This window comes from Castor canadensis, chromosome 1 (genome assembly GCF_047511655.1).
Source record: "Castor canadensis chromosome 1, mCasCan1.hap1v2, whole genome shotgun sequence".
NCBI classification, from domain to species: Eukaryota; Metazoa; Chordata; class Mammalia; order Rodentia; family Castoridae; genus Castor; species Castor canadensis.
In genome coordinates, this window is record NC_133386.1 from 106016400 (window position 1) to 106030114 (window position 13715).

The window sequence follows — 13715 nt, forward strand, 5'->3', positions numbered from 1 at the left end:
ATTTCTTCTTGTTCTCAAGAGGAATCTTGCAATAAAATATTTTGTAACTACTCTATTATGTTAAGGACCCTCCCTTCCTTCCCTAGGCTACTCAGGATTTCATTATGAGTGATTGTTGAAGGGAGTTTGTTTTATAATTATTTCATTGTCTCTTCTTATACTAAAATGGATTTCCCATGAAACCTTTATTATTGTAATAGCAGAAATTATAACAGTGTCTATTAAAAATGAATTAATGAACAAATGAGCTAGTGGTAGTAAGATCACCTTGAACTGTAAGTAGCTATATGGAATAAGACCACCATATGAAATTTGACCCTGCTGTGTTGCAAAAGAAAAAAATCACTCTAAAATATTAAGAATAATTTTAAATTTTCTTTTCAAAACATAATCTGTTCAAATATATTTTATCTTACTGAGGATAGCTGAATACAATAGTATTGAATGAATCAGGCAATATTTCAGAAGTTAAAAGAAAGATTACATATAGTTATTTATCCTGTAATGACATAGTCTTCAGTCATTAAAAAGCAAATATTATCTTAAATGTAACTGATAAAGAAAGAGCTCTTGAGATTAGAACATGCTACAACTTGCATGAAAATAAAAGGGGATGTAATCTATGTAACTATAGGAAACTTATTTTAAAGTTTATAAAACTAAGGGTGGTTAAGTAATGTGGTCACTGTCACACAGCTATTAATACAGACACTGGATATCTATGCAAGGATTCATAATGAACTAGTTTTAGCAGGTATTGATGAAGAAGATAATTTGGGGATTGAATATCAAAGATGAAAAAGAGTTACTTTCATGTATTACTTTTGAACTTCTTGTATTTTATGTCATCTGTACATGTGTAATCTAAACAAGAATGCAAATAATTTTTGAAACTGATATACTCAAACAAGTTTATCAAATAGTTTTCTATAACTTCAAATGCTTTTCAAATTTTTAATTTTGTAATATGGACTTGAATTATTTCATATTTATTTAATGGTCTTCCTCAAGGGTTTAATAAGTTTCCCTGGTGAGAATTCTACCTATATACAAAATCAATATAATTTTCATATGCACATTAGTAACAAATAGTAATTTCACTTTTAGATAGAAGTAATATTGCACTTCTGGAGTAAGTGAATTTCTGTTTGTTTCCATGGTAGTTACAGAGTCATGAGACTTGGCTCAAGTATATTCATGTCATTTGATGTATAATACATACAATGTATATAGTCATACAATTACATGTCTTTGGTTATTGATTTCAGTTTTTGTTTTAAGAGTAACTTAATGTAAGAAATTCTAAAAGACTTATTCCCCTGAATTACTTAGATTACTATATAAAATACATTTTTTCTACTTTTAAGGATTAACAATTGGGAATCTCATAATCATAATTTAACTTTGTCTAATGATCAAATAAGCTGCTGTTCTTATGGTAATCTCAATTATGAAAGCACAATTTGATAGCTATTGTAAAGTAATTCTAACTTTACTTAGAGTAAAGTTCTACTACCTTGGCATAGATACATGAAATGAGAACTTCCTCTTTATGTGTAGAAGTTCCATCATATTTATAGCAAAGTTAAACCCATCATACTACTAAATTTTATGATAGGGAGACCCAAGAACTTAATAAAATAAAAGAGTGCCCTAAACATATACTATTTTCAATTGATTATTTTAATAATTATTTATTGATTATTTTATATTCTTTGACATTCTTTGAAGAAAAGAAAACTAACATGCAGATGAGGAATCATCAGGGCAAGATCAAGAACAAACAGAATATTTAGACTGTTTGAGAGATGGTGTGTTAGACTTTTCATCACTGTGACAAATACAAACATATGACACTGTCATGCTCCCAGTGACTTTCTTACTCCAAAACCTCCCAAAATCATGCCACACTGGGGATCAAGCCTTTAACACATGAGTCTATGGAGACATTTCATATCAAACCATAATAGAGAGTCATTATAGGAAGAACCATAGGAACAAAATCAAGACAACCCAAACTCACCCAAGAAATACAAGGAAAAACTCCTGGCAACTGAGTTATCTTCCTGCCAAACACTGAATGCTAGAAAATGACTCCAGCTGTCCTTCTCCTTCATGTTTATCTCTTAAAGACTTGCCCTTTTTTTTTTTACTTGAATATGTCCCACAGCCTTACAATAAAAGTGCTCTCTCTATATAAGCCAGAGAAAATGGAACACAGGGAGAAGCTAAGGTTAAGTTTGAAGGTTCTTGGTATCTGTATACTATGAAAGCTTCCAGAAAGCTGTAGCTGATGTTGTCTGGGACTAGAAAAAAATAATTTTTGAGTGGGAAGACATAAAAAATTTAATTGTCAGTCTTTCCAAATTAGATATTATAAAATTTAATTGAAGTACATGGTCTTCCTTTCTAAATGAATAATTCCTTTTACTATTAAAAAATACCTTTTTAAAAATTAATTCTTAAGGACAGAGAAAAGCCGTAGTGTCATAATAGTTAAGACTTTATTCCAGGAGAAACCTTTATCTTATTTGATTAATTTTAACTTTTGAAGAGTTAATGCATTTTTGTGAGAAGTACATGAAAATAAAAATCAGACTTCCCTACTAATGAGCAATAACCATATTCATATACATTTCCTATACCTTTCCATTGACTACTAGGAATATTCCCTTGTTTTTGATATAAAAACAAACTTAGAAGGGCCTATTTTCAGTGTGAAAACTGCAACAAATAACTGACTTAAATTATATCGTGTGCTGAGGGACACAAGTGAATCATGAAATTATTTTGTTGTGACTGCACATACAACCATGTCAAAATGATTTATTAATGAGACTCTCACACTCCTTTTGGCAGGCATATTCTCATGATTACATTTGCTACTTGCCCCCATTCTCTCCAAACTACAAATTGTACAAATATGCTAAAAGTTAAGAGTGCTGATGTTCCTGGGAATGGTTACATATTTCCATCTCGCAATGATGTTTATATCCATGTTGAACATTTTTAGAATGTTTGTCCTTTCTCTGGTTGCTCCCTAACAGATTTTCCTTTGCTTCATTTTGTGTTCAAAAGCTCAACTATATGTAAGAAAATATAAATGGTGTCTTATAAATACCACATATGATATCATAGCATGTATGATATGTACATATTTTAATATAGACAGATAGATGATGATGATGATGATAGTAGACAGATAGATAGATAGATAGACAGATGTAATCTCAATTAACTTAATAATAATTTTCCCCTGCAGGAACTCAGGAGGAAAATGAAGGAGATGACTGTCTGTTGGGGTCTGTGGATGAATTCTGGTGGTTTCTGCACATGTGGAGTCACATGCAGCCTCACCTCTTCCATAATGAGTCATCTTTGGTAGAGCAGATGTTTCTCAACAAAAAGTTTGCCTTAGTAAGTACCTTACTTTGACTACTGCATTGAAGTACCCTATACTGACAAGAGAAATAACAAGGTTTTCATATTAAAAACTTCCTTGAGACTTTGGCATATTGGCCCTCTCTAAGCAGCTTTTCTCTCTGATCATTAAGAAGATCTTGGGATTGCAGTCTTTCAGTTTGAGGCTCGTGAGCATGTATTGGGTGCTCATCACCATGTTAATGCTTTAACGGGTCTAATTTTAAAAGACTTCACAAGATGCAAAACTGTTACTGTAACACTATGGACAGAGCTCATAAGACTTATCTACTGTCCAAACAGAGCTTCCTACTGCACTAGAAAGGCAGAATATACACATTGATCAAATCTCCAACAAAATGAGATAGTCCATGATTTAGTGTCAAACTGTAAATACAAAACTCTTAGTTCCGAGAAAGAAGTGTCATTGGGAGTGGTAAGGGATGAGTTCTTGTGGAAATGCCATTGGGTACATCTTGAAATACGAGTAAAATTTATGTGTCGGGATAAACTGGAGTGAAATAAGACTAAAGTAAAATACCAGGAAAGAGACCATGAAGTGGTCACAAGACAATGAAGACTCCATCTAGGAAATGGAAAGATATTCCAAACATACATGTTATATGGATAGAACATTTGGTTGGCTTAAGTAAGGTATATTGTTTATACTGAAGGATTTATGATTTGGACCAGGGGAATTCACAGTAAAAGTTTTAAGTTTGAGTAGTTCACCTTTGTGGTACTATAGTCAAAGTTATACAAGAAGGTATTAGAATTCATAAACTCTATTGTTCTTTCTTAAAGACATAAAAAAATCAGGAGTTCATGCTTGTTTTTTAACTTTAATCTACTCCCCAAAATAAACATTTTAGAGGGCATCCTTGTTATGGATTGATATCTTGTACAAAAAGTAAGAATAGAGTTTGTCTAAACTTATATCATGAAACAAATTACAAACTCCTGTAAGATGAAAAGTCACCTTTTTCCCAAAAAACTGAAGATAGTAAATACCATATAAAATTGGGCAATTTGCAGTAGTACTAAAAATTCTATCTCAGTACAGCAAGCATTGATTCTGTTATCTGCAGAAGTTTAACACTGCTGATTTTAGAAATATTAATCACCAAGTGATGATGTGGAGATTACTTGTGAAGTTGCTACATAAATCCATAACGAAAAAGAGAAAGGAATTTGTGAGGGAAGAAAATATGTAAATATAGTGAGAGAAGGCAGGAAGGTTTGTTATTTTTGTTGCTGTTTTGGTAGCCTTCAAAAATAGTTTATCAGAGCAAGTTTGATAAAAAGACAAGTCATTCACTGTTTTATCCCTTACAACTCAAACAGTATTTAGAAAAATAGGTGTTCTATTATCATGTGAGTGAGTCAATGGATGCCAATATTGTGTTCATATTTAAAATTTTTAATACTTGAAAGCAAATATGTTAAGAATATAAGAGTTACATGTGTTTTTTTACAATTTCATCATAAACTGAAAGAATAATTCTAAATCAAAATCTGGTAATTCTTATCCTCCTAATTCAAGTGCAAGCAGAGATTGCTTAGGAATGTCACTTCTAACTACATGATGACAAACCAGATTATGGTGCTTGAGGCAGCAGAGAACAGTCATGAAGGATGAAGATCCTCATCTTCAGAAATAAGACTAAATGTATTTTTAGTGTTTAATCAAATATAAATCAATGGATTTTTTATTGGTCAAGGGAAGATAGATAAGGAAGAAAGACTGAGTCCTGGATTAGCTAGTCCCCAGCCATTACAACATAAAAGAGAATGTATACATAAAGCATTTGGAACAGCAGTTAGCACATAACTTTCAGTAGATGGCAGCTGTTATTTTTATTATCATTATATTTAATATCATAAGCTATCATCTTCAATTTTTGCCTGGGCTCTTGAGTTGTTTAAAGTAACTGGTAATAGGGACAGAATCTGTACATTTAAAAGTTTGTTTTGTATTGATATGATTTCCTTAATTTGAATTTTATACAATTTATAAACATGCATTAGCTAAGACTTACTTACCATTAAGGCGTTAGAGCTCCAAATTGCATTGCAGCTAAATTTAAAGGTCTAATAAGAAAAGACCAATTGTTTAAGTTTCTCTATATTTTGTGTTATTTCCTTCATTTCTCACAATATTTCTGTATTATTTCCTATATTTCTTTCTAGGTACAATTATTTTTCCTTTATGTATGAGAATCACAGAAATACAGTAACTACTTTGTGACAGAATTAAAACCAGAAATTCAAGTCTTGTGATTCTACAGAAACTGTGCCACTTGGGTTTCCCCACTAGCCTCCTGTACCCAATTCACAGGTTTAAGTGTAGCTTTCCCTACTTATTGGTAATCCTGGCAATATAAGAGAAATGGAGAATTTGAGGTAGAAGTTACAGAGCAACTTTTCCCTTGGATTTCTAGAGTAACTTTCCACATGATTGAATATTATTTACCAGTTGATATAGAAACTACTCCAATTCAGCTGAAACTATTCTGGAGGAAAACCTTCGCTGTTACATTACTAAATTAGTTTATATCCTGCTTTTCTCCATCAGCTTGGAGGCTCTCAATTTTTAAATGAACATAAATGTTTCCCAATGAAAGAACAAGAAGCATTGGGCTGCCCTTGGAACAAATAGGTGTTCAAACCAAGGATGAAGGTCATGGATGCAATATTCAAATGGGTGATTGAGTTAAAGAATGTTTAAAGTCTCCTTCCAACTAAGAATCTGAGACTATGATCTGAAACTCTAGGCCCTACTTTCACTATCTATAGCCAAACACCTGTCATTTTCATTGAGTATTGAAAAATACTTCTGACCTATTATCCTCTTGCACAATGTGGACACATGTGACTCACAGAGGAATTTGATGCCCATTTAATTTAGTTTTCAAAGCTCTGTATAATAACTTAGTATGGAACATCAAACAAATTGCTTAAGCAAACTTGCATTTGATGATTGCAACTATCAAAGGGAATGCAGCTTTAGAGTTTGATTTTTTTCTAAAAAAAAATTTAGTTATCAAATAAGTACTAGCTCCAGAATTGAACTGAAATTTTAAATGGAGACTTTTTTTGAAAGGTACCATCTCTGAAGTAAAGATTAATTTTACATTGATAACTGAACTACCACAGTGTCTGAAGTATCTACTGCACAGCTTCAAAAATAAGAGAAGGTAGCCCTAGAAAAGTAAAATTATCAATAAAAAATACTCTCAGTTGAAGAATTGTACCTAAATTGTGGCAAATCTAGTAGTTTAATTTTTAATGATAAAATAATTAATGAGTTTTTTTCTTAGAATTCTTTGTCAGTATCAGATAATATTTAACATTGTTTCAGACAATATTATAAAAATTTTTAATAGTGTAACAAGTTCCTGAAAACATGAAGTCATACTGTGGATTATAGTTTTGATTGCATTATCATCATTTTTCAAATAATGGCTCTTTTCCTCCTTCTTTTCCAAGTTTAGCAGATGCTATGGCCAAATATATAACATTTTAGATTGGTAAGCACATTAACTTTTCCAATATGGAAATAAAGATTATAATACCAAAATATAATTTAAAATATATTGAAAGACTTGATGATTTAAGAAATATGTGATAATCTTTCAATTAGTTTTCTTGCTAGCTAGAGAAGCAATAAATCCTATCATTTTTATTTCAGTGAAGCATTTTATTAAAAGGCACACTATACTTTCATTTTATTAATATTGAATACAGAGTGTAATTTTAGTGGTCTTAATAGAAGTGGAGAGTACCAACCAGGATGCAGAGTCCACTCAGATTACTCTGGTAGACATTTCCAGAGTAATCTAGGCAGCACAATTTAAGAAAGACACTGGCCATTACACAGTGCAGGATGGCCAAAGTATATATAAAATTTACTTCATAAAATGAATGGCTTCACAAAATGAAGGGCAAGAGATAAGATAGGAGACTAAAGGATATATTATCAAGTTTAATATTCAACTTAAGAGGGCTGGTATGTTCATGCTAGCTATTTACAATGTAAAATGTGACAATACTACTATCCCTAATGCCACTATCACTGTATACCCTCCCCCAAGATGTCCCAAACCTTGCAGCTACTCAGCAACGAAATGAACCTGGCCCAGAAACTGTCTCCAGTCTTCAACCCTCATCTGCCAGCAGTTGTGACTAGTCAATAGTATAACATGCTGATTGGTAACTATTTTGAGTATGGCTAAATATAATCAGCAATCTTAGGATTTAGAAAGAACTAGAATCAGTGTAATCATGAAGGAAATCACAAAAGAGCAGCAAATGAAATCTAAATAAGCTTCTAGGAAGAATGATACTTGGCATCTAGTAGGTATTCAATAAATGATTATTAGATGAAAATAAATAAATATTTCTTCACTCTTAAAATTCTATTCATTATGATCTTAAAATGCAGTTTTTGTTATCATTTGGATGATCCAACAGGCAGGAAATGACTAACATTGAAAAGATGGTTTGCTATTGGCAGTTACCCAGAGAAAGAGGCATGCAGTATTATGTAGGGCTACCTGGAGAGGCACTGGAGTTGGTCAGGAGGCAGAGGAAACAAGGCAAAAATGTGGTTTCTGGAGGGAAGGGAAGGCAAACGCAGGGAAAGCAGCTTAGGATCAGCTACTTTGAATGCTTTCAATGGGCTCTGAGGTGTCTTATTTGCTTGGTCCATGACCCTGGGGTGATTAGAGCAGGGGAATAATTGGTGGCTGAGGTAGAAGCTCTGGATTGGTCGATTTGCATATGAAGAGTGTGCAGTCAGGCAAGACTATGTTATCTCCAAGAAGTAGCTAGAGCAAGAATCTCTCCAGGATCAGTAGGTCCCAGATATCAAATCAGTAGAAAATAAAAAGACATGATTGATACATTTAAAGATGCTTCACTCCAGGTTTTGTATCTTGAAGCAACTGATTTTCAAACTTCTCATCATCCCAGTTGCCATACTTGTACCATTTGTAACTTGTCCTTCTTCCCAATATATGTTGCCCCAATGAAGTCTGATGGTCTTAGGAGAGCAGAAAACAGCAAAATACTTTTTATTTTCACTTGTACTTTACTTCCACTAATGTAGCTAAATATCACATTAAATTTTTAAGCCATTGCATCATAACTGTGCTTGCCAGATCTCTGACAATGAGCTCTTTATTATGCCTTCTGGTATTAATTTTTTTGTTCAATTGATTTTGCTAACTAAATGCAAGTCTTGAGATTACAACTGTCACTTTATTGTTTCATATTTGTCCTATATTCAGTGTTACAGTATGTAAATATCCCAATAAAGATTATTGTTATATAACAGTCTTTATATATTTGCTAGCTCTGTGTCCTTCCTATTTTTTATGATTTTTGCATTTTTATCATTATTGGTAAAACTGAGCATAACATGGTTAGAGATTTGTAGAGGGCAACAGTCTTTATTACAAATTAATATAGATCCAGTAGTTGCTATATCAACTGCAAATTTGTTTAATTCAACTAATATCCATAAGGATAACAAAAAATGTCACAGGGAGCCTTTATAAAATCAGGAATGAAGATGTGTATGACATTTTTCTGATACCACTTTAGAACTATTTTAAAAGGACTGTTTAGGGGCTGGGCATGGTGACTCACACCTGTAATCTCAGCTACTTAGGAAGCAAAGATCAAGAACATCATGATTGAGGCCAACCTGGGCAAAAAGTTAGCAAGACCTCACCACAACCACTAATCACCTGGGCCAGGTGTGGTGCCCAGTTTATGTAATCTCAGCCACCTGGAGACATAGATAGGAGGATCATGGTCCAGGCTGGCCTGGGCAAAAGGTGAAAGACCCTATGTAAAAAGTAACTTAAGCAAAAAGGAAAAAAAAGAGGGCTGGGGTATGACTCAAGTGGTAGAGCACCTGCCAAGCAAGCACAGGCTCTGAGTTCAAACCCCACTACTGCCCCCCCAAATAAAGGAAGGAAGAAAATGATAAGGCAATAAATATAATAGTTCCTCAAAGTTACTGCTGTCCTCTTTATTACTTCTCAATCAGTACTTTAGCAATCTTAAGTTTTATGGGTTTGACTTTAGGCTCATTGATTTACAGACTCCAGAATCCTATCATTCTTCTCTTTTTATGTTGTTTTTTTTTAAAGTTTGGCATATTTTCAACTCATGAATCTTCTTATTTGCTTTCTTTACGATTAATGAAAGTATTTTCATATCAAACCTACATGTTTAGCAGGGCGTGGTCACTCAGATTTGTAAACTCAGTCACTTGGGAGGTGGAGAGGAACACAATTTGAGGCCAGCCTAGGCAAAAAGTTAGCTAGACCCCATCTCAAACAATAAGACAGCATAGTGGCCACACCTGTCATTCCAGCCATGCATGGAATGATCATGATCCAGGCCAGCCCAAGCAAAAGCCTGGAAATTTTAAAATAATTTGTAATTACTTTGGTTTATATCATTACCTCTTCATCTAATTTTATGCTTAACTCATCATAAATATCTTGTTTTTCTTTGGTAAAGTAGAAGTAGAATAGGTAAGCAGATATTCTACTGTTTTACTCTATCATCAAAGTACTTCAAATCTCCCCCTTCACTTGTGTGAATATGGCAAATTTATTTCCAGCTGATCAGAGATATTTTCAGTTAGCAAATTCTGGAAAATTAATTTGTTCTGGTATTTATTCTCCTTAGCATTCCTTTATATTATCAGTTATTTGTTTTCTCCTTTTTTGAAATAATTATAATCTTTAGAAGAAATTACTTCTTTTAGCTGCATTCCACTTATGTATTAGTAGCAATTGTTTTACAACTATTTGTTTGCCAAAATATTTTAAAATCTATGTTCCTAAATTGAAAGATCATGTCTAATTGTTTTCAGAATTAGATTTTTGTTGTTGTTGGCACTGGGGTTTGAACTTAGGCTCTCATGCTTACTAGGTAGGTGCTCTACCACTTCAGCCACTCTGCCAATCCCAGAATTAAGTATTTTTTAAGTATTTTGAACTCTAAGGTGACACTGTCATCTCCTCCCCAGAGTGCTAATGCTTCCACACAGATGATAAAATTCCACAACGTTAGAATGGAGTGATAAGGATGGAGACAAGCAAGGAACGATAGGGAAAAGCAGACAAGCTGTATTACTCAGAAGTAATCAGTGGATGTGGGTTTGAAATAGATTCGATGGGGCTTTTTATTTGACAGAGAATGAGGAAGCAAAAGGGAACAGGTCAAAAGTAACATTGAGAAGGCAGGCAGAATGGTTCAACTGGTAAAGCGCCTGCCTAGCATGAGGCCCTAAGTTCAAACCTCAATACTGCCCCCAAAAATTAATTAATTAATAACACTGAGGCCTGAGTCTAACTTGTTCTATCTGTGCATACTTATTTCAAACTTTGGAAACATGAACTGCTGCTTTTTCTTTAAAATCTCTGCATTTCACCTATGTAAAAACACCCCTCCCCCACCTTTATCTACAGTGGCACAGAATTTCTTCTCATCTTGATACATTACTAGATTTTTGAAAGTGGTTTTAATTATCCCCAAGGACTTAGAATCCTTTCCTTTATAAATTTTTCTTCATATTGCCCTGTTATTTATTCTATGGGAAGATTTCATAGAAATTCCTAACAAGATACTGTAGAAAAGTATTCCTCAATTCCTTTCCCTTTTTCCTCAAACAGATATGCTAAATTTCATCTCGAGCCACATGTTTCTGGTGACTTAAACTGGTTTTGTAAAAAGAGAGATAAATTTAACAAATGTGCTATATGAAAATAGTCCCTTGCTGCCCAAATTTATGTGGACATGAAGTGAATTAAAAGCCTTCATGAATCCTCCTATAAATTCTTACTTGTGGGCTGGAGCCGGTACAGGGCTGGGGGAAGGTCTATTTCCAGAGCCATGTGTGCTGCTCCTGAATTTTGATTGTTCTTTCCATCTTTACGTTTACCTAAAATGGAGGGGCCATTTGTTTTCTGAGAAATGGTTATGAACAGAGCAGAGATGTAAATTGTGGCACAGGAGAAGTAAGAGTGGATCCTGTACAGGTGCTAATCTTGGGTCAACTTCGAATTTTCATGTCTCCCATTCCATGTTCCCAGTCATTCCATGATTTCTATCACTTCTTTCTTTTTATCATTTTATATTCCTTATTAAAAATCTTCACCCCCACTTCACTTGCAAATGTTTCATCCCACACCTGGATCACGATAGCAGCCTCCAGACTCATCTCCCTAGTTCCCCATTCTTTCCCTTGAATTTATGATCAGATCGGGGAATGTTGTAAAGCTCAAAATTCTATAATTCTGTCTTCCCTACTTGCAATAGAAACTTGCATTTCGATAAGCAAGATTCTTGTCTCTCCTAGAAAAGTATAGAAAGAGAAATTATGGAATTCTAAGTATTAGACATTGTGTTTACTTCTTTCCACACATCCTTAGAGTACTTATGTAATTTTCCTAAGATTGACTAGCCAGTAGAAGCTGGACAAGGGATTTATTCCTGTAAGTCAAGCTCCATCACCCATGTCACCACCATAGTTGGTCTATTTGAAAGCCTCTATCCTACTGCTACCAATTGCTGTTAAACAAACCTCATAAGAATGATATTACTTCTCTAACATGGTACACCTTTAAGACAAATTCAGGGTATTATAGTATGACATTTTATAATGTTTTTATCTTAAATAAATAACTATGTGTGATTTATATAATTTCTTGTATTTGTACAAGCACCACCTCAAGCATTACTATTTTGGTGATTATTACACATACCAGAGGGTAAGCAATGGTTGTAACAAACAAACATCATCACCAATATTTCCATTCTCTCGGGAATATCAAACTTCAATTCACATTAGTGCTATGTAGACTTACAGATTCCTTGTTTAATCAGCCTTATATATTTTCAGAAAGATGAAATGTGTATCAAAGTACTCTGAGAATTTGAGGCTGCCACTAGATTGTTTACAGCTTTATTAACTCTGAGAGACCCCAAAGGCCCAAATAAAATTCATTGCTTCAAATTCTGAGAAAGCTACACAAGTAAACCCTCTAATTCCCCACTGTGTCTCCAGATAGTTTTGAGTTATGTCACCATGCTATAAAAAGTAAATCTTCATAAATTTCTTTTTTTGCTTTTCTCTTCTTGTGTTTACTTGAATAAATCCTAGCAATTCAAAACACAATCAACTTAGCCTGTGCAAAGTACAAGTGCTTACATCATTCTTTTGAGTATTCTCAAAAAGCGCATCCGTTAGGGGTGTGTTTACTTATGAGGCACTTGACAAATATATGATGACTCTTCAAAATTTCTGAAGCGAACTCTCAGAGAAGAAAACACCATGCCCTGTTAAATGGAAACGGACCTAACATAAATTACATATTAGGGAAGAGTGGGAGCGAATCTGTCACTTCACCCCAAATAACTTTTATCTGACAAGTGAAAATGAAGGTCAAAGCAGAGTGTATGCACATTTTGTGACTCTTTTCAGTATTACTACTGAATTCTTAGCTTAACTCTTATTTCTGGAATGTGCTCATGCATTTGCTTATTAAATACCATTCAAACTCATCCAAGAATTCAACCACTCACTTGCAGGAGTATTTGAAAGGGAATATGAGGTGTCAAGGAAGGGTTTTTGCAGATATCATTGCTATAGCTTTATCAAATTTATGGTATACCAGGGGTGTTCATTACCTCCCATTTTATACATAATGTTTATTACTTTTGCCAGAAGAAATTTGTACTGTGAATAAAAGCTCTTTTAGATAAATTTAATCATAATAGTATATCTTTTAGAAACAATCACCCTTAAATAAGAATTATGAGTTGTTTGATCCAAAAGTATGGTGGAAGTATTCTAGGTTTACTTTTATTTACATATTTTATTTGTTGTTTCAAAGGGAGACACAATAATGGTAACTGAGTGAAAGAACGTTAAATGACACAACTACTATCTTGCTTTTGGTATATCTTTCTTTCTCTACAATATTTGAAATAATTATTCATATTACCCCTGCTTGGTAAGTGAGAAAATAGAAACTTGATGAAGTTACACAACCTGTCCAAGATCCTATGATCTGTGAAGTGCAGCACTTTGATTGAGTCCAACACTCCTGAACTCTGCTTTCTTCCTGCTGCTGAGCTATTCTCTAACTCTAGGACACCTGATGCACTGATAATTTAGTTGTCATGGACTTGGCTATCTTTGAATATAGAAAGAATGAGATTCTTTTTTCATTATATAATTAATTGAAGATTATACACTCAGAAATAAG

The 13715-nt window shown here is 33.6% G+C and overlaps 1 long non-coding RNA gene across 6 annotated transcripts in view; it reads right to left on the reverse strand.

Moving 5' to 3' along the window:
* Positions 1-478: 478 nt before the first annotated feature.
* LOC109676947 (uncharacterized) overlaps positions 479-13715 on the reverse strand; it is a 138657-nt gene continuing 125420 nt past the window's right edge. For all 6 annotated transcript variants that reach the window (XR_012449979.1, XR_012449974.1, XR_012449975.1 and 3 more), the window contains one exon: positions 479-12783. This is a non-coding gene — a long non-coding RNA (uncharacterized lncRNA). The remainder of the gene's footprint in view (positions 12784-13715) is intronic.